Consider the following 12,236-nt stretch of genomic DNA (forward strand, 5'->3'; position numbering starts at 1 on the left):
GATCCGAAGACCACTTCCAGTGTAATTGAGCCTGTGCAATGGGCTTCTACGCCTACAATAACGCCCTTAAAGGTCGTTTTTGTGGATTTGATCCTTGAGGGGTCTATACCCATTTTGCGCATTGTGTCCTGATAAAGCAGGTTCAGGCTGCTGCTGCTGCCGTCCATAAGGACTCGAGTGAGGTGAAATCCGTCGATGATTGGGTCTAGGACCAGTGCGGCGAATCCGCCATGACGGATACTAGTGGGGTGGTCCCTGCGATCGAAGGTGATCGGGCAGGAGGACCAAGGGTTCAACTTTGGGGCAACTGGCTCCAACGCATATACGTCCCTGAGCGCATGCTTCCGCTCCCTCTTGGGAATGTGGGTTGCGTATATCATGTTCACCATCCGCACTTGCGGGGGAAACCTCTTCTGTCCTCCGGTGTGTGGCTGCCGGGGTTCCTCCTCGTCATTGCTATGCGGCCCCTTGTCCTTGTTTTCGGCAATTAACTTGCCGGCCTGCTTGAACACCCAACAATCCCTGTTGGTGTGATTGGCTGGCTTGTCTGGGGTGCCGTGTATTTGACACGAGCGACCGAGTATACGGTCCAAGCTGGACAGACCCGGCGTACTTTGTTTGAATGGCTTTTTCCGCTGACCGGGTTTAGAGCCTTTGAATCCGGCATTGACTGCCGTATCCTCAGTATTTTCGCTGTTAATGCGGCGCTTATGCTTGTTGCAACGTGACCTACTGTTGTCGTCCTTAGTATCTAAGATACCATGGTTTTTGATATGTTATTACTGCGAGCCAGCCAACTGTCTTCTCCCGCACAAAAGCGGGTCATGAGCGTCGTGAGAGCTGCCATAGATTTCGGCTTTTCCTGACCAAGGCGCTGGGCTAGCCACTCGTCTCGGCTGTTGTGCTTGAAAGCCGCTAAGGCCTCCGCATCCGGACAGTCGACGACTTGATTATTCTTTGTAAGGAACCGAGTCCAGAACTGCCTGGCCGACTCTTCTAGCCGCTGAATTATGTGGCTCAAATCATCGGCGTCTGGTGGTCGCACATAAGTGCCCTGAAAGTTGTCGAGGAATGCGGCTTCCAGATCTTCCCAACAGCTAATGGAGTCCGCTGGCAAGCTATTAAGCCAATGCCGCGCTGGTCCTTTGAGCTTTAGTGGGAGGTATTTGACGGCGTGTAAGTCATCACCGCGGGCCATGTGGATGTGGAGGAGGAAATCCTCTATCCATACTGCAGGATCTGTTGTGCCGTCGTATGATTCAATGTTTACAGGTTTGAAACCTTCTGGGAATTGATGTTCCATTACTTCGTCTGTGAAGCATAAGGGGTGTGCGGCGCCTCTGTATTGGGCTATATCTTGACGCAGCTCGAATGGGTCTTGCCCGCTGTGTTCGGCCCGGCCAGGTTTGCTTTTACTGTATCCGGCGTGACATTTGTCGTCTCGCAGAGTGGTGCGCCCTCGTGATCCGTAGATCGATCTTGAATGTTTTGCCTTGTCCTCCAGCATGTCTCGTAGGTCTAGCGTATCTCCCAATGCCTTTTTATTTGAATGGCGTTGGGGTGGAGGCTGAGTTTTTGGCTGGAATGCCTCTCTATCGCGGCCACGAGGTGGCCGATCAGCCGTGTCATACGCTTCTTCCTCCAGTCGGGGTAGTAACCCGCGCCTTGGGTAACTCTTGGAGGGGCGCTTGATTTTATATTCCTCGGCCGCGAGGACTTTAGTCCATTTGTCAGCTAGCAGATCTCGATCATCTTGAAGCTGCTGCTGCTTTTTCTCCAGGCTATTTGCCGTGGCCATAAGCCGGCGCTTGAAGCGCTCTTGTTCAACGGGATCCTCTGGGACGGCGAATTCATCGTCGCCGAGGCTTGCCTCGTCTTCGGAGGTGGGGGTGTAATTGTCATCCTCCTCCTCTCCATCTGTGTCTCTCTCAGGAGAGCTGGCTCCTTCATCCTCCTGCTCTAAGTCTTGCTGGAGGGGATTGTTGTTGTTGTCTTCGACGATATAGCGGAGGATGTCCTCGTATTATTATCTCCTGTGCCGGTATCACCACTTTTGCTTTGGCGGGACTTAGAGCTGCGCCGTTGACGTTGGCACTTGGGTTGCTTCTTGGAGGGGTCATCCTCCGCTATCTCGTCGCCATTGCCTTCATTGGGTGTATCCACCATGTATATGTCATATGACGAGGTGGCTTTCCAGTGCCCTATAGGTGCTGGTTCATGTTCGTCTCCTACATCGCCGTCCATACCGTCGATGTCTTCGGAGTCGAAGTCGAGCATGTTGGTTAAATCATCAACAGTGGCTACATAGTGGGTGGTGGGTGGGCATCAAATTTCTTCGTCGTCCGCATCCCAATCCTGTTGGCCATAATCCGGCCAGGGCTCTACTGACAAACAGAGAGACCTTAGTGAATTCAGAATGTCGCCAAAGGGTGAGTGCTGAAAGATATCTGCGGCGGTGAATTCCATAATCGGCGCCCAATTGGATTCGATTGGCAGGGGCGCGGGTGGTTCGGAGTCAGAAAAAGGGTCCGACACCTTGGTGTCACGGGCTGCGCAGAGGATTATGCTGGTGTTTGGCTCGATCGCCGTTGAGACTGCAGCCCCTGAGGCGGTGTCTAACCACCCGTCCTTGATTGGCACAGTTGGCTCCGAGCTAAGGGTCGGAGCAGATGCGGGCGCGGCCTCTAGGGTACTGTTCGGTGGTAGAGCTAGGTCATACCCATCGTGAAAGTGTGGCATGCCCGGCTGTGTCTCGAATCCGTCGAAGATCAAGTCTCCGCGGATGTCGGTCGTGTAGTTCAAACTTCCAAATCTGACCTGATGGCCAGGGGCGTAGCTTTCAATCTGCTCCAGATGGCCAAGCGAATTGGCCCGCAGTGTTAAGCCGCCGAATACAAAGAGCTATCCGGGGAGAAAAGTCTCACCCTGGACCGCATCGCTATCGATGATAGTAGGAGCCATCAAGCCTAACAGCGACGACACAGATGAACTCTCAATGAAAGCACCAATGTCGGTGTCAAAACTGGTGGATCTCGGGTAGGGGGTCCCGTACTGTGCGTATAGGCCGGATGGTAACAGGAGGCAGGGGACACGAAGTTATACCAAGGTTCGGGCCCTCTTGATGGAGGTAAAACCCTACGTCCTGCTTGATTAATATTGATGATATGGGTAGTACAAGAGTAGATCTACCACGAGATCAGAGAGGCTAAACCCTAGAAGCTAGCCTACGGTATGATTGTATGTTGTGATTGTTGTCCTATGGACTAAAACCCTTCGGTTTATATAAACACCGGAGAGGGTTAGGGTTACACAAGGTCGGTTACAAAGGAGGATATATCCATATTCATATTGCCTAGCTTGCCTTCCATGCCAAGTAGAGTCCCATCCGGACACGAGACGAAGTCTTCAATCTTGTATCTTCATAGTCTAACAGTCCGGCCAATGGAGATAGTCCGGCTGTCCGGAGACCCCCTAATCCAGGACTCCCACAAGTAGTATCGATGGATTGCGCCATGGAGCAAAACTAACAAGATGGAATTAAAGAAAAAGGTGATACATAGAGAGCGCTTGTCGCCAAATTATGCATATAGTACTAGTAAAAAAGCTAGTATGTGCTTAAATGGGGTGCTAAGTTATATTAACGAAATTAACATACCTATTTAATTCTTGGGTTCTTATTATTTATGCCACTAGTTGTGTATCACTACTCAGTTTTGCCATTAGAAGTTACAAGTACTCAAAAGTGCCATCGATCCATGAGATGCCTGCTCAAAAATGCAATTAGATATCTAAAAAAGCCATCGTTAAGTTAGATGTTTGCTCAAACATGCCATTAGACATTGTTATTTTCACGTCAAACCCGTTGACCATGTTATACGTATGACAAAATAAGCCGATTCTCACAATGATAAGTGTGGCCCCGCTTGTCAGGAGTAATCAAGCGAATAATTTTACAGGAAAATAAGAACGCTGTTGGGGTCAAGTAGGCCCCACACTTTATTTTTACTGTAGTGAGATAGAGGGAGAGCTGGCATGTTGGTCATCGGTATTTATGTCATTATAACATGGCCAAAGATATTTGAGTCACAATAATGGTGTCCAGCACAACACACCCCTCAAATAAAACTAAGCACCCTGAAATTCTTTGACAACTAAACTGCTGGCTATATGATGTTGGCCGTATATATTGTACGTATATAATGTGAAAAACCAGTGGTAGTACTATACCAACTAAAAGATGAATTGTAAGAAATACTAGTATGTACGTACTGAAGAGTTAAAGTAACGAGAAGGAACATAACATAGTTCTGCTAGGGGCTCAGCACAACACACCCCTCAAATAAAACTAAGCACACCTGAAATTAAACTAAGCAACTAATCCGATAGACACTGCATTAGAACCACCATGAGCAACGACACTGCCACCTTACTCGGACTCCTCGTCCACATGCTCGACTTCGTTCTTGTCCCTCTTCCTCTTGGCTGATACTTCTTTGCTTGAACTGTTGGAAATATGCCCTAGAGGCAATAATAAATTGGTTATTATTATATTTCCTTGTTCATGATAATCGTTTATTATCCATGCTAGAATTGTATTGATAGGAAACTCAGATACATGTGTCGATACATAGACAACACCATGTCCCTAGTAAGCCTCTAGTTGACTAGCTCGTTGATTAATAGATGGTTACTGTTTCCTGACCATGGACATTGGATGTCGTTGATAACAGGATCACATCATTAGGAGAATGATGTGATGGACAAGACCCAATCCTAAGCCTAGCACAAGATCGTGTAGTTCGTTTGCTAAAGCTTTTCTAATGTCAAGTATCATTTCCTTAGACCATGAGATTGTGCAACCCCCGGATACCATAGGAGTGCTTTGGTGTGCCAAACGTCACAAGGTAACTGGGTGGCTATAAAGGTACAGTACAGGTATCTCTGAAAGTGTCTGTTGGGTTGGCACGAATCGAGACTGGGATTTGTCACTCCGTGTAAACGAAGAGGTATCTCTGGGCCCACTCGGTAGGACATCATCATAATGTGCACAATGTGACCAAGGAGTTGATCATGGGATGATGTGTTACGGAACGAGTAAAGAGACTTGCGGTAACGAGATTGAACAAGGTATCGGGATACCGACGATCGAATCTCGGGCAAGTACAATACCGCTGGACAAAGGGAATTGTATACGGGATTGATTGAATCCTCGACATCGTGGTTCATCCGATGAGATCATCGTGGAACATGTGGGAGCCAACATGGGTATCTAGATCCCGCTGTTGGTTATTGGCCGGAGAGTTGTCTCGGTCATGTCTGCATGGTTCCCGAACCCGTAGGGTCTACACACTTAAGGTTTGGTGACGCTAGAGTTGTTATGGGAAATAGTATGTGGTTACCGAAGGTTGTTCGGAGTCCCGGATGAGATCCCAGACATGACGAGGAGCTCCGGAATGGTCCGGAGGTGAAGATTGGTATATTGGACGAAGGGTATTGGAGTCCGGAAGTGTTCCGGGGGTATCAGGCTATGGCCAGCATGACCGAAAGGTGTTTCGGGAGCCCCGGCAAGTGTGGGAGGGCCTCATGGGCCAAAGGGGAAGGGGCAAACCAGCCCACTAAGGGGTGGTGCGCCCCCCACACCCTTTCCCACGTTACTTGGGGGGTTGGGGCGCCTCCACCTGTCTTGGGAGGCAAGCCTCCACCTGCTTGGCTTGGGGGGGCAAGTCTCCCTAGGATTTTCCCTAGGGAGATCCAATCTGCCTAGCCGCCGCCCCCTAGGGGAAACCCTAGGGCGCCTCCCCCTCTCCCCTTGCCCCTATATATAGTGGAGGGGTGGGAGGGCAGCCGTGACCTCTTCCCCGGCGCAACCCTCCCTCCTCCTACAGCTCCTCCTCCTCCATAGTGCTTGGCGAAGCCCTGCTGGAGAACCACGAGCTCCATTGCCACCATGCCGTCGTGCTGCTGGAGTTCTCCCTCAACTTATCCTGTCCCCTTGCTGGATCAAGAAGGAGAAGACGTCCCCGGGCTGTACGTGTGTTGAACGCGGAGGCTCCGTCCGTTCGGCGCTAGATCGGAATCAACCGCGATCTGAATCGCTGCGAGTACGACTCCTTCATCCGCGTTCTTGCAACGCTTCCGCTTAGCGATCTACAAGGGTATGTAGATGCACTTTCCTTCCCCTCATTGCTAGATTACTCCATAGATTGATCTTTGCGTAGAAAATTTTAAATTTCTGCTACGATCCCCAACAGTGGCATCATGAGCTAGGTCTATGCGTAGTTTCTATACACGAGTAGAACACAAAGCAGTTGTGGGCGTCGATATTGTCAATTTACTTGCCGTTACTAGTCTTATCTTGATTCGGCAGCATCGTGGGATGAAGCGGCCCAGACCAACCTTACACGTACTCTTACGTGAGACTGGTTCCACCGACTGACATGCACTAGTTGCATAAGGTGGCTAGCGGGTGTCTGTCTCTCCCACTTTAGTCGGATCGGATTTGATGAAAAGGGTCCTTATGAAGGGTAAATAGAAATTGGCATATCACGTTGTGGTTTTCGCGTAGGTAAGAAACGTTCTTGCTAGAAACCTATAGCAGCCACGTAAAAACTTGCAACAACAATTAGAGGACGTCTAACTTGTTTTTGCAGCATATGCCTTGTGATGTGATATGGCCAAAAGGATGTGATGAATGATATATGTGATGTATGAGATTGATCATGTTCTTGTAATAGGAATCACGACTTGCATGTCGATGAGTATGACAACCGGCAGGAGCCATAGGGGTTGTCTTAATTTATTTATGACCTGCGTGTCAACATAAACGTCATGTAATTACTTTACTTTATTGCTAAAGCGTTAGCCATAGTAGTAGAAGTAATAGATAACAAGACAACTTCAAGAAGACACGATGATGGAGATCATGATGATGGAGATCATGGTGTCATGCCGGTGACAACGATGATCATGGAGCCCCGAAGATGGAGATCAAAAGGAGCAAAATGATATTGGCCATATGATGTCACTATTTGATTGCATGTGATGTTTATCATGTTATACATCTTATTTGCTTAGAACGACGGTAGCTTAAATAAGATGATCCCTCGTAATAATTTCAAGAAAGTGTTCCCCCTAACTTTGCACCGTTGTGAAGGTTCATTGTTTCGAAGCACCACGTGATGATCGGGTGTGATAGATTCTAACGTTCGAATACAACGGGTGTAAGCCAGATTTACACACGCAATACACTTAGGTTGACTTGACGAGCCTAGCATGTACAGACATGGCCTCGGAACACGGAAGACCGAAAGGTCGAGCATGAGTAGTATAGAAGATACGATCAACATGAAGATGTTCACCGATGTTGACTAGTCCGTCTCACGTGATGATCGGACACGGCCTAGTTGACTCGGATCATGTTTCACTTAGATGACTAGAGGGATGTCTATCTAAGTGGGAGTTCATTAAATAATTTGATTAGATGAACTTAATTATCATGAACATAGTCTAAATTGTCTTTGCAAATATGATGTAGATAAATAGCTCACATTGTAGCTCCCTGTTTCAATACGTTCCTAGAGAAAGATTAAGTTGAAAGATATTGTAAGCAATGATGCAGACTAGGTCCGTAGTCCGAGGAGTGTCCTCACTGCTACACAGAAGGCTTACGTCTTTGATGCACCGCTCGATGTGCAAACCCCTACAACATCGTCTGTGGATATTGTGAACACCTGACAGACACATCCTGATGACTACTTGATAGTTTAGTGCACCATACTTTACGGCTTAGAATCGGGATTCCAATGACGTTTTGAACGCAATAAGACATATGAGATGTTCCAAGAGCTGAAATTGGGATTTCAGGCTCATGCCCGTGTTGAGAGGTGTGAGACCTCTGACAAGTTCTTTAGCTAACAAGATGGAGGAGAATAGCTCAACTAGTGAGCATGTGCTTAGAATGTCTGGGTGCTACAATCACTTAAATCAAGTGGGAGTTAAACTTCCAGATAAGATAGTGATTGATAGAGTTCTCTAGCCACTATCACTAAGCTACTATATCTTCGTGATGAACTATGACATGCAAGGGATGGAGTTGATCCCGGAGCTGTTCGCGGTGCTTAAGACCGCAAAAGGTAGAAATCAAGAAGGAGCATCAAGTGTTGATGGTTTAACAAGACCACTGGTTTCAAGAAGGGCAAGGGCTAGAAGGGAAACTTCATATGGATGGCAAACCAGTTGCCGCTCAAGTGAAGGAACCCAAGGTTGAACCCAAACCCGAGACTAAGTGCTTCTATTGTAAAGGGAACGGTCACTGGTAGCGGAATTACCCCAAATGCATGGTAGATAAGAAGGCTGGCAACTTCAAAAAAATTTATACGTGTCATTAATGTGTACCTCACTAGTACTCCTGGTAGCACCTGGGTATTGGATACCGGTTCAGTTACTATTATTGGTGACTTGAAGCAAAAGCTACGGACTAAACGGAGACTGGCTGAGGGCGAGGTGACGATGTGTGTTGGAAGTGTTTCCAAAGTTGATGAGATCACCATCGCACGCTCCATCTGCCTTCGGGATTAGAATTGAACCTAGATACATGTTATCAGGTGTCTACGTTGAGCATGAATATGATTAGATCATGTTCATTGCAATACGGTCATTCATTTAAGTTAGAGAATAATGGTTATTCTGTTTTACATGAATGATACCTTTCATGGTCGTGCACCCTATGTGAATGGTTCATTGAATCTCAGTCGTGGTAATACACATGTTCATGCCAAAATATGTAGAGTTAATAATGATAGTACCACTTTCTCGTGGCACTGCCGCTTAAGTCATATTGGCGTATGATGCATGAAGAAACTCCATGTCGATGGATGTTTGGAGTCACTTGATTTTGAATCGCTTGACACATGCGAGCCATGCCTCATGGGGAGGATGACTAAGACCCCGTTTTCAGGTACAATGAAACGGGCAAGTGACTTGTTGGAGATCATGCATGCTGATGCGTGTGATCCAATGAGAATTGAAGCGTGTAGTGGATATCGCTATTTTCTCATCTTCACTGACGATTTGAGTAGATATAGGTATATATACTTAATGAAGCACAAGTCTGAAACATTTGAAAAGTTCAAGCGATTTCAGAGTGAAGTTAAGAATCATCATAACAATAAGATCATCTTCCTACGATCTGATCAAAAGGGGATTTTCTGAGTTATGAGTTTGGCAATCACTTAAGACATTGTGGAATTGTTTCACAGTTGAATCCACCTGGAACACCACAAGGTAATGGTGTATCCGGACATCGTAATCGAACACTATGAGATATGGTGCGATCTATGATGTCTCTTACCAATCTACCATTTTCATTTTGAGGTTATGCATTACAGACAGCTGCATTCACTTTAGATAGGACACCATCTAAGTCTGTTGAGACGACGTTGTATGAACATTGGTTTGGCAAGAAACCAAAGTTGTCGTTTCTTAATGTTTGGGGCTGTGATGCTTAAGGCTTCAGCCAGAGAAGCTCGAACCCAAAGCGGACAAACACATCTTCATAGGATACCCAAAGGTGACAGTAGGGTATACCTTCTATCTCAGATCCGAGGGCAAATTGTTTGTCACTAAGAACGGGTCCTTTCTCGAGAAGGAGTTTCTCTCGAAAGAATTGAGTGGGAGGAAGATAGAACTTGATGAGGTTGTCGAACCTTTACTTCAACCAGAGAGTGATGCAACACAGAAAGATGTTTTCTATGGCGCCTACGTCTATTGAAGAGGAAGTTAATGATAGTGATCATGAAGCTTCAGATCAAGTTGCTATCGAACCTGGTAGGTCGATAAGGATATGTACTACTCCTGAGTGGTACGGTAATCCTGTCTTAGATATCATGTTGTTAGACAACAATGAACCTACGAGCTATGGAGAAGCGATGGTGGGCCCGTATTCCGACAAATGGTTAGAAGCCATGCAATCCGAGATAGGATCCATGTATCAGAACAAAGTATGGACTTTGGTGGACTTGGTCGATGATCGGCAAGCCATTGAGAATAAATGGATCTTTAAGAAGAATACGGACATGGACGGTAATGTTACCGTCTATGAAGTGCGACTTGTGGGAAAGAGTCTTTTCACAAGTTCAAGGAGTTGACTACGATGAGAATTTCTCACCCGTAGCGATTCTTAAGTCCGTCGGAATCATGTTAGCATTAGCTGTATTTTTCGATTATGAAATCTGACAGATGGATGTCAAAACAAGTTTTCTTACCAGTTTCCGTAAGAAAAGTTTGTATGTGATACAATAAAAGGTTTTGTTGATCCTAAGGGTGCTAAAAGGTATGCTTTCTCCAGCAATCCTTCTATGGACTAGAGCAAGCATCTCGGAGTCAGAATACATGCTTTGATGGAGTGATCAAAGCTTTTAGGTTTATACAATGTTTGCTAGAAACTTGTATTTACAAGAAAGTGAGTGGGAGCACTACAACATTTCTGATAAGTATATGTGGATGACATATTGTAAGATCCGAAATAATGTAGAATTTCTGGAAAGCATAAATGGTTGCTTGAAGAGTGTTTTTCAAAGCAAGACCTGGATAAAGCTTCTTACAAATTGGGCATCAAGATCTATAGAGATAGATCAAGACGCCTGATGATACTTTCAAAGAACGCACACCTTGACATGTTTTTGAAGGAGTTCAAAATATATCAGTCAAAGAAGGGGTTCTTACCTGAGTTGTATGGTGTGAAGTTGAGTAAGACTCAAAGATTGACCATGGCAGAAGAAAGAGGAAGGACAAAGGTCGTCCTCTATGCTCTTGTCATAGGCTCTATACGGTATGCCATGCTGAGTACCACACCTGATGTGTGCCTTGCCACATGTCTGGCAATAAGGTACAAAGGTGATCTAGGATTGGATCACTAGATAGCAGTCAAAATTATCCTTAGAGGAATAAGGAAATGTTTCTCGGTTATGGAGGTGATAAAGAGTTCGACATAAAGAGTTACGTCGATGCAAGCTTAACACCTATCCGGATAGCTCTGAGTTGAGATACCGGATACGTATAATGGAGCAATAATTTGGAATAGCTCCAAGTGGAATGTGGTAGCAGCATCTACGATATAAAGTTTTGCGAAATACATGGGGATCTGAATATGGCAAGACCCGTTGACTACAACCTCTCTCACAAGCATAACATGATCGAACCCAGAACTGTTTGAGTGTTTATCACATAGTGATGTGAACTAGATCATTGAGTCTAGTAGACACTTGGATGTTGGTCACATGGCGATGTGACCTATGAGTGTTAATCACATGGCGACGTGAACTAGATTATTGACTCTAGTGCAAGTGGGAGACTGTTGGAAATATGCCCTAGAGGCAATAATAAATTGGTTATTATTATATTTCCTTGTTCATGATAATCGTTTATTATCCATGCTAGAATTGTATTGATAGGAAACTCGGATACATGTGTGGATACATAGACAACACCATGTCCCTAGTAAGCCTCTAGTTGACTAGCTCGTTGATCAATAGATGGTTACGGTTTCCTGACCGTGGACATTGGATGTCGTTGATAACGGGATCACATCATTAGGAGAATGATGTGATGGACAAGACCCAACCCTAAGCCTAGCACAAGATCGTGTAGTTCATTTGCTAAAGCTTTTCTAATGTCAAGTATCATTTCCTTAGACCATGAGATTGTGCAACTCCCGGATATCGTAGGAGTGCTTTGGGTGTGCCAAACGTCACAACGGAACTGGGTGGCTATAAAGGTACACTACAGGTATCTCTGAAAGTGTCTGTTGGATTGGCACGAATCGAGACTGGGATTTTTCACTCCATGTAAACGAAGAGGTATCTCTGGGCCCACTCGGTAGGACATCATCATAATGTGCACAATGTGACCAAGGAGTTGATCATGGGATGATGTGTTACGGAACGAGTAAAGAGACTTGCGGTAACGAGATTGAACAAGGTATCGGGATACCGACGATCGAATCTCGGGCAAGTACAATACCGCTGGACAAAGGGAATTGTATACGGGATTGATTGAATCCTCGACATCGTGGTTCATCCGATGAGATCATCGTGGAACATGTGGGAGCCAACATGGGTATCCAGATCCCGCTGTTGGTTATTGGACGGAGAGTTGTCTCGGTCATGTCTGCATGGTTCCCGAACCCGTAGGGTCTACACACTTAAGGTTCGGTGACGCTAGAGTTGTTATGGGAAATA

Source organism: Triticum aestivum, chromosome 1A (assembly GCF_018294505.1).
Source record: "Triticum aestivum cultivar Chinese Spring chromosome 1A, IWGSC CS RefSeq v2.1, whole genome shotgun sequence".
NCBI lineage: Eukaryota > Viridiplantae > Streptophyta > Magnoliopsida > Poales > Poaceae > Triticum > Triticum aestivum.